The sequence below is a fragment of the Martes martes genome (assembly GCF_963455335.1).
Source record: "Martes martes genome assembly, chromosome: 13".
In the NCBI taxonomy this organism is placed as follows: Eukaryota; Metazoa; Chordata; class Mammalia; order Carnivora; family Mustelidae; genus Martes; species Martes martes.
The window spans coordinates 7,888,471-7,901,192 of record NC_137901.1 but is presented as its reverse complement, the minus strand read 5'-3'; the positions used below and the strand labels follow the sequence as shown (position 1 = coordinate 7,901,192).

The 12,722-nt window shown below is 43.0% G+C and overlaps 1 protein-coding gene across 1 annotated transcript in view; it reads right to left on the bottom strand.

Annotated features, from left to right (window-relative positions):
* Positions 1-12,722, bottom strand: part of CD226 (CD226 molecule) — a gene marked incomplete at its 3' end in the record, with an annotated part of 65,238 nt that overhangs the window by 10,303 nt on the left and 42,213 nt on the right.

The following is a 12,722-nucleotide window of genomic DNA, read 5'->3' as shown; positions in this document are numbered from 1 at the left end:
CCCCACAGGGAAGGGCTCAGTCCCACATCATCGCCTCCCTCCTCCCACTTCAGATCCAATCACAAATCCAGGCCTCCCTGTTCCTGATGGACCAACCAGCAATAAATCCAAGGTTCCCATGATCTCCTCAAGTTCGATAATTGGCTACAACAGCTCACAGGACTCAGCCAAGCCCTTTACTTACTATTACTGGCTTATTGGAAAAGACACAGCTCTGGAACAACCCATAAGGCAAGTTGATGAGGGCAGGGAGTAGGGATGGATCTTCCACGCTCTCTAGGGACAGGCCACGCTCCCAGCACCTCGTGTGCTCGGCATCCCAGAAGCCCTCTGACCCTGTCATTTGGGGGGGGGGGTTCTGGAGGCTCCATTCCATGGGCACAGCTAGTTAAATCATTGACCACTGCTGATTAATTCGACCCCTGTCCCTCTTCCCTTTCTCGGCCCCCATGGGGTTAAAGACCCAGCCCTCCCGTCCCACGGCTGATTCCTCGGGCGCCCAGCCCGCAGCCCGAAGCTCTCGGGGTGCTTCCAGCCACCGGCTGCCTCTCGAGCTCCCAAAAAGATCCTCATCGCTCTGGAGATTCCAAGGCGTCTAAAAGCTCTTCTGCCAGGAACTGGGGGCTAAGACCAAATATTGCAGCAAAAGATGCTTCTAGCACCCCTGTCACTTAGGAAATGACGAGGGTTCAGGAGTTCTGTGAAAGGAACCAGGGGCGGAGATGGTATGTTTTAGTATAGCCCAGCGCCCGATAGATGGAGCTTACGTGGTTTTGGAAGGCCCCGGACAATTTAAACACACACACGGAATGAGCGTTTACCCACAGGAAGTAAGGGTAAAAGCACGGGTGTCAGGTGCAGAGTCACTCCCACTCCGGAGACACTGCAATCCAGAACCTCCGGCCAATAGCCTGACCTGCTTTGCACCCCCTTCCCTGGCCCCATCGCCGCTTTTGCAGGAATGGTCAGTCCCAGGAACCAGGCCGGTGTAGCCACAGCTCCCTGGGCCCCGCGTGGTTAAAAACAAAAAGGAAAACCAAAGAGTGTGCCTGCTTCGGGGGTCGATCAATAGTTCCTAACACTCACTTTTGCCTAAATTCTGCTAATAGATCTTAGGTTGAGTAATGTCAGCCCTCAAGCCCCTCTCTTAAAGAAAGAATTATTGTGTGTTCTCAGCAGCCACTTTTTTGCTGATTTTTTTTTTTTTTCATTTTCATCCCAATGCTGTCTTGATTCATAGGAGGACAAAAGTGTCGTGAACCATAAAGCCATTATTTTCCCTCCCATCAAAAAAGATAAATATAGTTAAAACAATTTAAAGCATGTCAGTGAGATATATAAATGAATAATTTACTCCCGGACGGCCACCCTCCAGGCTACGTTCCTGCTGGTGACAAGTATTTATGGCTGAGTTATCAACCTTTAGAAAGGTTCACGATAGAAATGATGCCAGGTCCTTCCGCGGGAACCAGGCGCGCAAGAGCAGGCGTCAACGTCCATTGTTTATCCTTTATTACGGCGGGAGGTGGGTTAGGCAGTGAGGAGGCTAAGTGACTCAGAACCCGCACGTCTGGACCAAACGACATGCGGGAAAACTGCACAGGTCCTGAGCCTCTCGCCAGCCCCGCATGCGGGATCCCCGTTACACCCGTTACAATTCTTCTTGCTTTCTTACCTCCTTAAAAAAGGAAGCAGAGGGAACCTGGGTGGCTCAGTGGGTTAAAGCCTCTGCTTTCGGCTCAGGTCATGATCCCAGAGTCCTGGGATCGAGCCCCGCATCAAGCTCTCTGCTCAGCAGGGAGCCTGCTTCCCCCTCTCTCTGCCTGCCTCTCTGCCTACTTGTGATCTCTGTCTGTCAAATAAATAAATAAAATCTTTAAAAAAAAAAAAAAGGAAGCAGGACCATTAGATTTCATTCTGTGTAGACAGACTATACACGGTGCGTGGGTTCCCACAGGGTAGACAGAGGCCAGCTGACACGCTATTATCAGGTCGATCCTAATTTATGATCACTACGTAACGTATATATCCCACCTTTGTCCCACAGTAGACACGGAGTTGCTGACAAAACGGAGGATGAGGAGGGAAACCTTGGGGCCCAGTCCCACCTTTTAATTCTTTTCCCTGGAAGATCTCATATGAGACACTTGATCTTACAAGCACTTTTTTGGGAACAGCAAAATGGTGATAAAATCGGCCCCAAGCATGACTATGGGGTTTAGATGAAACATACAGAGCTGCCTTACATTTTAAGCACCATGTCATCTGTCAATTATTAATAGTATACTTATATTTTGTATGCATGCATTCAAATCAGGGTTAAAAAAAATAACTCATTTGTATTCTTTTCATGTGGAACTAGTCGCGCGGAGCAGGAGGCTTGTTCCCACAGCTAACACAGCCTCCTGGGGACAGGCCAGGGGAGCACCAATAAACGTGTATCAGCTCTCTGGCGCTTTGGAGGACTGCCGGATATACTGGTACCCCATTATATAAAGTCTGCTGCACTTTCCAGTATGCCTGAAATACACAACAAGTGGGTACTGATACGGTCATCTTCTTCCAAGTTTTCAAAGGTCAACTTGCTTTGTGCAAATCAATTTTATACTCTTTGTATTTCAGAAACCTTCCCCTGTTTTATAGCAAGAAGAGCTTAGTGAATAAATTATTTTCAGAGAATTAAGGAATCATGACATCAGTCTCTAATCTTTCTTCTGAGTGAGGATTAACTCCTCTCCCTCAAAACAAAAGTATTATAGGATTTTAACTGAGAAACCTACGGCACACACGAAAATCTAAACCATGAACACGAGAAACAGAAGCGTAAGAGGACATAAACAGAAATGCAAGAGAATCCAAACCATTGTCCTAGAGCAAACCAACTGAGAGAATCAAGTGTCCAAGCCAGTGTATGATTTTTGTTATACTGATATTGCCTCTATTGATGGAAGATATTTCCCAATGACTTAAACACTTAAAAGTGTTACATCAGTTGAGATACACATAGTCTAAGATAGACCATATTGCTTATGTATTCGGTATAGGACGGCTGCATTGGCTCCATTTTCTCGTGTCTTTATGGACTGTGATTGGCATATGGCCAGGGCATCTAAGTCAGCATAAGGGCCATAGGGATGGTGAACACCTTTGGTTTGGTCCACTTGATGAGAAAACGTCCATGGCTGACGCCATCACCTTTAGATGGAGTCATCTTTACATGTCTCATCTTTTCACCCAAGTATTTCTTGTCTTACGTTACATTTCTTGTATTTTCATGAACCTCAACTTTCATGAACATATATTATTTAAAGGAGACTGTTTTATGCATCGTAAGTCAGAATGTCAAGAACCACACAATTCTTGCTCACTTTCTTAGCGAATTGAGTGTGCAGAAAAGAGTTAGCGGGGCGGACCAGAGACAGCTGTCCTTCGAAAGGCCTGCATGCAAGGTTGGCGTTGGCTAGTGTGCAGCGACCTGGATTTTTGGAGTATTTCCACCACTCTCTAACTGTTAGGATGGTTTACTGTGTCTAAATTGTTTATACAAACCATGTGGCTTATGCTGAACACCTGCTTTCTTTCCGGGGACTCAGTCAGTCCTTCTGACTTTGCCCCATGTGCCTTTTACCTCTGTTGATCTTGCTTTGCATTCTTCTGCTATAGTTAACGATCCAAACCATCCTTTGGGAGTGCAATCATCAAGAAAGAGACCTCCTAATTCTGCGGGAGGGTAGGATCCTAAGCTCCGAGGTGGGAAAGTACCTTCTGGTGTGATGGGGTAAGAAGCTCATTTTTCTTTAGATAAAGCCAACTAGCTAACCCAGATGGTTCTCCCAATTACCAGGTGAATTCAGGTTCAATTCCATGTGACAAATGGTGCTGTCAAGTCCTCTTCTTTGGGGACTAGTTCTTGTTTACCTTGAGAACATATTAGCAGTGGGTCCTATCTGCTGGGCCCCATAAAAGGTGAGATTCCTGTCTTTGCACTCTCTTGGCAGATTGCCTGTGCTACATATCACAATTCTGATTTAATGTTTATTTAATAATAAAATTGTTTTCTTTCTCTTTTGTAGAGCAGTTTTCCGGGGAAGAAGGAGATTGTCCTTCTAATTATAATTCCCCAACACACTGTTGTTATTACTGTTGTTTAACCAAGTGTAACTCTACACTACGGTGTCACTATTATGTGTATCCATGAGGACAGAACGGGAAATTTTTCAAACGCTCTACTGAAATTAAAAAAAAAAAAAAAAAACACACATTTCTGCCATGCAACAAAGCACAGAAGCAGAGCATACCACTTAAATAGTTTATGCATTCAGCTCTTCAATATCAAGGTCCATAAATATGAGAGAATATAACTATTCAGGATATCTTAATATCAAAAATAAACCTTCCTTTTTCTTAGGAGGTTTTGCAGGTGAAGCCCTCCCTGTCCTTGAGGGTGAGGAACTAGAATTCTGCTGGCTTGTAACTCTGGTTCTGGGTTCATGGGTCTTCACAAGCACAAGAGGGAGGCCAGTTATATCGACAAGAACTGGAGTGAGGGCAGGATTCCAGAGGAAGGAGGAACATAAGATGGAAGAAGGTTGTACATGGAAACTTAGAGCAGATTCCCAGTTAGTTGCTCAAGGGAGTGGGCTTCCCCACAAGGAGAGAGTCTGGAGGAGGATCTGGCACAGAATTGAGGGAGGGGGGGCAGGTGCTTTGCAAAGCCGAGAAGCCACTCGAGAGCTGAGCGATCACCAGTTCTCTGAGCAAGAGCCTGGACTCTCCTTTGTCCAGAGGTTACTCCTGGCCCGCATCTCATCTGTTCCTGGTGTGGACTTGACCTCATCAGCCACCAGCACTTCCCTCCAGACCCAAACAGCTGCTACCTGATTTTGCTTTTCCCTCATATGGCTGTATAGAAACCCTCCATAACACAATTTCATGATACCCACAGGCTCCAGAAAAGGAGACAAGTCAGGGGAGAACCCACACAGCACCTGTGATGACCTAGCAAGCCTCACCAAGCACACAGAGCTGGAAGAAAATTGTAGGAGATCAAACCCCCATTCCTTTGCCTACACTCACTCTAGATGTTGGGTCAGTTTGAAGTCTATCTACCTAAGGGGGGAAGCAGGGTGGGGGGACAAGGCTATGGAACTCTGCAGAGCCAGCTTCTCCTGTGATGCATCTGTTGACGACAGCACTGACTTTTTTCTTTCACTTGGAGCCGCGACAGCCCGCCGCAGTTAAGAACAGCAACTCTGAAGCCTTCCCGCCCTGCTGTGAATCCCAGCCCCTCTCCTCCCTAGCCATGAAGCCTTGAAAAAGTTACTCAACCTCGCCATGCCCCACTTTGCTCATTCATAAAATGTAGATAACAATAGAGTTATGACAACTAAATGAGTAACTATCAGTAAATTCTTAGAGTGACGGGTGCACATATAAGCCCCATAATGAGTTTGTCACATAGCAGCCAAGACAAAGGCCTGTGACACTTAATTCTTAACTCCTACTTATAACTTTTCCCTTGGGTCCTCAGAAGTCTGCAAAATTCAAACCCTGTGCCATTTATAAAGGCCTATATATAAATGTGTTACAAATATCATATAGATTTTTTTCAGAGTATCAAATAGACAACGAGCTTTGAGCTTGCCTATATATCTATAGTCCGTTCAATTTTAATTCATTTTATTTTAAAAACAATGTTTACTAAGTGCTCTACGAAGATGTGAAAGCCATGCCCGGCTGTCAGAAACAAAACCTGCAGCTCTGTGCTCTAGTTTAACTACCCATCTGCTCTCTCCTTTTCCAAAAACAGCCAATGACTGGGGCACCTGGGTGGCTCAGTTGGTTGGGCAATTGCCTTCAGCTCAGGTCATGAATCTGGAATCCCAGGATCGAGTCCCGTCTCGGGGGGGTGGGCTGCTCAGCGGGGAGTCTGCTTCTCCCTCTGGCCCTCGCCCCCTCATGCTCTCTTTCTCTCTTTCTCAAATAAATAAAATCTTACATTTAAAAAGCCAATGATTGGGGCGCCTGGGTGGCTCAGTGGGTTAAAGCCTCTGCCTTCGGCTCAGGTCATGATCCCAGGGTCCTGGGATCAAGCCCCGAGTCGGGCTCTCTGCTCGGAGGGGAACCTGCTTCCTCCTCTTTCTGCCTGCCTCTCTGCCTACTTGTGATCTCTGTCTGTCAAATAAATAAATAAAATCTTAAAAAATAAAAATAAAAAATAAAAAATAAAAAGCCAATGATTAAAGTAGGAATTGAAGGACTGGGCTTCACCTTTGCTGAATCAGGAAGAAAAGACAGTAGTGAACATAAATGCTAAGCAACCTGTGTTGATTAAACTGTCTGGGACAAAAGTGCCCACACACCCAGGCCCCTTTCTGAAGGTTGACTTGTGGCAGGTGGCTCATCGCTCCTCCTACCCAATGTGCACAGGCACCTTCATTTACAAAGGCACACGTGCATACAAATTAAAAAGTGCAGAATTTATCCAGCACTCCGTATAAGGCATGAAAAACGGAAGGCACACTCTCATCATCATTATTACTGATAATAATCAATAATTCTACTTTGCAAGCCTATATTTTTTCTGTATTTGGGAACTTGCCTCCTACGTGGTCCCCATTTGGGGTCATCTGCACACATACCATGTGAGCTTCTTCGGCGGGGGGATGCCCCAGAAAACATCCCACCTTTTGTTAATATGGTCTCCTCATCTCAGTATCTACTCAGTATTTGCTATGTCCATCGTAGTAATAATAAGGATTTTTCAGTTCACTCACTGTTCACCTCAGCTAAAGCCACTCCTCGGTCCCCATCAATCCAACAGATACCATTTGCTTTTCCACCTTGTATTTGTGGAAGAAAGAATCACTTGTGGGTTAATCAAATAAAATACGACTCTTACCTTTAAAGAATTATGGAATATCATAATAGATATAGTTAATAGATATAGATAGAACATGTGAGTTCTATTGAAAGTGAATTAATTCAAGAAATAAATTTTAAGGTGGTCAACCAGTATAGCGGTATATTTATTTTTAGAAAGCTATCCAAAAATATCTCTGTTGAATACACGTCTTTTGAAAATCCCTGAATAGAAAAAGATAAATATCGTAAGATTTCACTTACATGTGGAAACTAAGAAACACCACAAACAACCCACCAACAGAAACAGACTTCTAAATACGAAGAACAAGCCGGTGGTGGTTGGGGGGAAGGTTGTGTTGGGGGGGTAGTGGTGGTGAGTGAATTGGGTGAGGGCAATTAAGAGGCATGGACTTCTAATTATAAAAGCAATAAGTCATACCATAAAAATTCAGCACAGGGATGACAGTCAATAATATTATAATAACTTTGTGTGGTGACCGAGGGTACCTACATCTACTGTGGTAAGCATTTCATAATGTCTGTAACTGTTGGATCTCTATGTTGTACACCCAAAACTAATATAATATTGTACATCAACCCTACTTCAATTAAAAAAATAAAGTCTGAATCATTTCAACGTAAAGAACTTTAAGGTTCTTTGAGGTTCAAAGATGTGTCTCTACAAATGACAGGTCTATGTTTATTCTGCATTTGCTGTCCTTTTAAATAACATAGTCCTCCGCAAACCTCCTCTGTCACCTAGTACTTGTCCGTATTTGTCAAAGAGTTAGGTCAGTGCTTGTCTGAAATGTTTCAGCTGAAGTCTGTAGAAGCTGTCTAATTGAATCTTAACACTTAAAACTAGAGTCGCTATTAAGACTGAAAGGCCATTAATCTTAGATGAAGAACTATTTTTTTTTTTATTTTAAGTAATTTTCTACTCGCCTTTGGGGAAAACTTCACACACTCATCTATGTTCAGTCCCTAATAAGGCTCTCCGAGACAACCACAAGCTGTTCACAATTCCCAGATGCTTTAAATTAAAAAAAAAAAAAAATCCCACGCATGACAAAGTATAAAAGGCTGTTTTGCAGTTGGAGTCCATTAGGCAGGTCTCTCGACATGGATTTTAAGGGGGAAGAAAATCAGTACATTTATCTGAACTTGAATTCCTAGCTGTACTCTTAAGTTTCTAGGGTGAGGAAAACTTCATGAAAAGTGTTGGAAATTCAGGTGAGGATTAAAAACTCGCTTAGAGAAAAGCCGTCCCTAGGATTCGGTGCTCTCTGATTTATGTTGTTTCTAGGGGTTGCAAGTACAACTCGTGCTCCCTGTGCATGCACGAGGTAGCAACACCCACCCACAACGCTCCTGGGGAACAGTGCCAGCGAAGGGCTTGCAGCATTTCCTTCCTCTGATGTTAACTTGTCATGATTACTATTCCATGCCTTACCTTGTTTAGCTACACAAACATGGTACGTACACAAAAATGACTGCAGGCAAACATCCCAGGATTCTGTGCATTAGGAAAGATGAATAAATCAATACGTGGGGCTTACAACACAAACTAACTAGTTAGCTGCCTTTTTTTTTTTTTTTTTTTTTTTTTTTTTTAAAACACAGTGTCGCCTGAAAGAACCGATTTGGGCAGAGGCGACTGTAACGACACAGAGACACAATAGGCCATGATTGAGTAATCAGCTCACTTGTGATGTTGGAAACAGTGTGGTTCATTTGGATATCCAGTTATCACCCAGAATTCTAAAAACTTAACAAACTGAGCTGAAAATTACAGGGGGTCCATTTCAGTAGAGGCTATTTTCTCTTGTGAGCAGTGACACCAGTGCTTTTGGATTCCGATGCTGTGGTTCTTATTATATAAAGAACTGTCAGGAACATTATTTTCTATGTAGGTAAAGATATTAAAAAGCTGAAGTTCATCACACTATGTCATGGAAATAAATGTATCTGACGTTCCGGTGTATACCAGCTTGGACAAACCTCGTGCCTATAATAGTCAGACCTTTCATAAATTAATAAGGATGGGACGGAAGGTTCCGGATAAGTGGATCCTTTTTAAAAAAAAATCTCTTGTCTACATCTGACACTGTTCAGGAATCCAAATCATCTGGGAGCGAACTGGTTGCCTTTTAGTGGAGACTGAAGCCCAAAGAAACAAATGAAGCTCATGTCTCTTCCTCCATGTTCTTCTAGTCCAACTCAGGAACACAGAGTCCCAAAGTCAATCTCCATCAAGTCATGTAGAGGCAAGCGCCCTATTCCTCTGTGCTCCTACCTGCTTGTCAACCCTAGACCTCCATAAGAAACATACGGGAAGAGTCCCTTGGCTGTGGCCCCATGATTTCCCAGGGAACACTTCTGTAATTTTCATTTATAAACCTCATCCACCAGATCGGTGACTTGCAATTAGGCACCACTTATATAAAACAGGCAAAACAAGAAAGATAAAGTTAAGAAAGGAAACAGACTTTTTTGAAAGATATTAATGTAAACAAAATTCATGAAAGTTTTCTCCCCAAACATTGCAACTGATCTCCTCAGAGTTTAGGTTTCTTTGATCAGCAATCACTAAACCTCAAATGTTAAATGTCAATGAAGAAAACTTAGAAATAACCTAGCTAGAAAACTTGAAAATAAAACAGACACATTTTAGAACAAAAGTAAAATATGTAGAAATATACTGGAATGGATAAAAATGCTAACATACAAAGAATCAGTTGAGAACACTTATTGAGAATATCCTGGAAAGATACTTTGACTCCTCTAGGCAAAGATGCCATAATCCCTAATCTCAAGTAATTTCTTTTTTTTTTTTTTTTCCATGGAATTTCATAGACCTAAGTCTCTGGACCACGGCAAACAAATGCAGTTATTAAGTGATTCAAGGGTATATATTTCCAAGCTACAAAGTTTGAGAAATTCAAAATGTTTAATGGTTCGATGGCAGGGAAGCAGTTCGGGCTAATGTGGGAAAGTCGTGAAGGCGGAGGAGATCTGACTAAAACGCTAAAGGAAAGGAAGTAAACGTGAGGAAGACGAGCAGGTTGGTTCGGAAGGGAGAAAGCAGGGAAGTGTGTGACCGGCAAGGCCCTGGCAAGCACAAGCTGACGTTCCAATCAGACTAACCTCTCTGTCCTTGTCCAGGCCACCTTCGTGCCAGCCCAGGTGCGTAAGGAGACTGTGCCTCCCCACCAAGCCTGTACACCGGCTTTGGGGTCCTCAGCAACCCAGAGGATGGGGCACCTTTTTCTAATTGGCCGGCCCAGAGGAGGCACCGTCTGAAATTTGTCTGTCTGGAGTGGGCTCCGTTTTGTGCCCAAAGATCTAGCATGTGATAGAGGCAGCCTAGGATGACAGCCCAGGCATCCAGGGGCGGACTGTTACCAATGACTGTCCTCCGTCTCAAATTTCCCTTTTTGATTCTGCATCAACGATTTTACCTCTTTGAATACCATTTTGCCATTTGGTCATGAATCAATAGTGGCTTTCACTGCTCTTCTGTGAGATCCAGAACTACACCGAGTCATCACCTAATCGAACCTCCCACCTTTTATATTAACCCAGAACTCCAAATCCCTGTCCCGACCCAGTCATTGGATTGTAGTCACCCACACACAACTTCCTCATCCCTTCACCCCCTCCCCGTGCATATTTTGTGCTACTTCTCATACTCTTTTTCCTCCACTTTGATCATCACTCAGAACTTGGTGGTTCAGCTGAGTGGCCTCGTGGGCGGCAGAAGACCGGACAAGGACATGAGTAACGATACCGCTCGGCAGTGGTGAACAGAAGTTTGTTCACAACTAGTCTCCTCCGGAAACTGAGAGAGCGGATTTCATTTCTTTTTATAATCAGTTAGCTCAGCTGCAACAATAGTGGTCTCACCATTATTTAGTTCCTATCAAAAGGCTTCCCAAATTCTTTTGGTGGAAATTAAGATGCTTTTCTCACGACTAACGACAACCTAGAGGACATGAAGGGCCCCAAATCATCTGGTCATGGTCAGTGTATTCACGTTTTCCCCTGTTCCTCGCCCCCGTTGGCTCGACAAGTTCAAATTCAGAATAGTCAGTCTGGAGCTATTTCAAACTACTTCCCAGGTCCTGAGTGCAAAGGACAGGAGACAAATATTGTTCACTCGGCAAAGAGAGTCAATAGGAAATTTTGGTTCAAGCCATGCTTCTGCCACTCTCTCTCTGTTCAAAATATGTCAAGAACTAGATATAGGGGACACTGGTTGGCATTGAGTCATCTCTTGGCTGACCTCTGAGTACCTGGTACTTGTCTGAAGATGAACACAAGCATAGGGAAGAGCCGTGTGTGTGTGTGTGTGTGTGTGTGTGTGTGTGTAGAATACGACAGTCATGAAAATCTCTCCTTTGGATCCTATAAAAGAAGTTGATGGGAGGCAACAAAAGGACGCAGAGCAGTTTATAAAATTTGTGTCACAATCACCTCTCCCTTGACAGTTGAAATAAATTAAATCTGCTCCACATCTTATACCTGTCTCTCTGCTTTAATCCCTACATTGATTTTTGACCAAACAGCCTCAAGACTTGAAATAATCAAATCACATCAGAGCAAATGTAAGTGATCCATTTCTGCTTTCCATCTGATTTTTTTTTCAATCTTTACTTACATTTATTTTAAAAACGAATTAAACCGAAACATAAAGTCAACAGCTGGGCATTTTCCATCCATTATAACTTTTTACTAATAAGCCCTGTTGATATTCTTATAATCTGACAAATTTAAATATCTAAAAACCATTTTGCAAGTGATTAAAACACACAGACACTAACAATACGGACCATTACATTCAGTCACCTTCATATCATCTATAGCTTATGTTATCGTTTTGTGCAAGAAATTTAGTCACGTCTGCACAAGTGAAAGACATTTTTATTAATTATATATAGTTAAATAACTATAGTATATTTAATATATAGTTGTATATATAATATATAGTTAAATAACTATGCCTTCTAACAATTTGTTACCTCTATTTTTCTATAATTTGAGATGTTTATAATTATTTTTTCAACATATAATGTAAAAGATCTTATTTTCTATTCGAAAAAGGTTCTTTTTTTTTTTTGAAAAAGGTTCTTTATGATATTTTTCTGAATAGAAATTTTCCTTGCCTTGGTCTCTGAGAGAAAATTAATGACCTTTTTCTTTTTTTCCTGGCCACGTTTAGAAAATATTTCTGTAACGCAAGGTTTTTGTTTTTGTTTTTAAGGTACAAAATATTTTGTATATACGTCTGAAGGAATGGAGTCAACACTTAAAATGAAGAAACTCTGTTAATTTGTTTCTCCCCCACATAGTCCATTACCCCTTTCTTCTCCATCAAAGTTCCTCAAACAGTGTAGGTCTCACCCACAACCCGCACCACCCGCGCTGCCGGAAGAGAAACAGAAGGCTGGATGGGGCCCGAGGGGATTATGCATGAGGAAGTGCTGTCCTCTGCCAGTCTTCTCCTTAGCTCACAGCTGCTGCACGTGCAAAGCCGGTACCTTTCCAAGCAGGAACAGACAAAGGTCTACAGTGTGAGCAGAGTCTATAAAGGCACGGCCTAATCCCAAGAAACCTGGGCTCTAGAAGTCTACACACGGGCCAAAGCCCACTGCTGGCTGGAAGCACATAAAAGAATGGAAGAGAGAGAGAGAGAGAGAATGGTGGATGGAAGGAAGGAAGGAAGGAAGGAAGGAGAAAGTTAATACAATTTCTATAAACAGCGAAAATGATTTCTTCCGACAATGTTCCTCTGCTGTGCGAAAACTTGCCCAGAGGCAGAACCGGGAGAGCCTGAGACCGCCTTCCTCTCCCTGGGA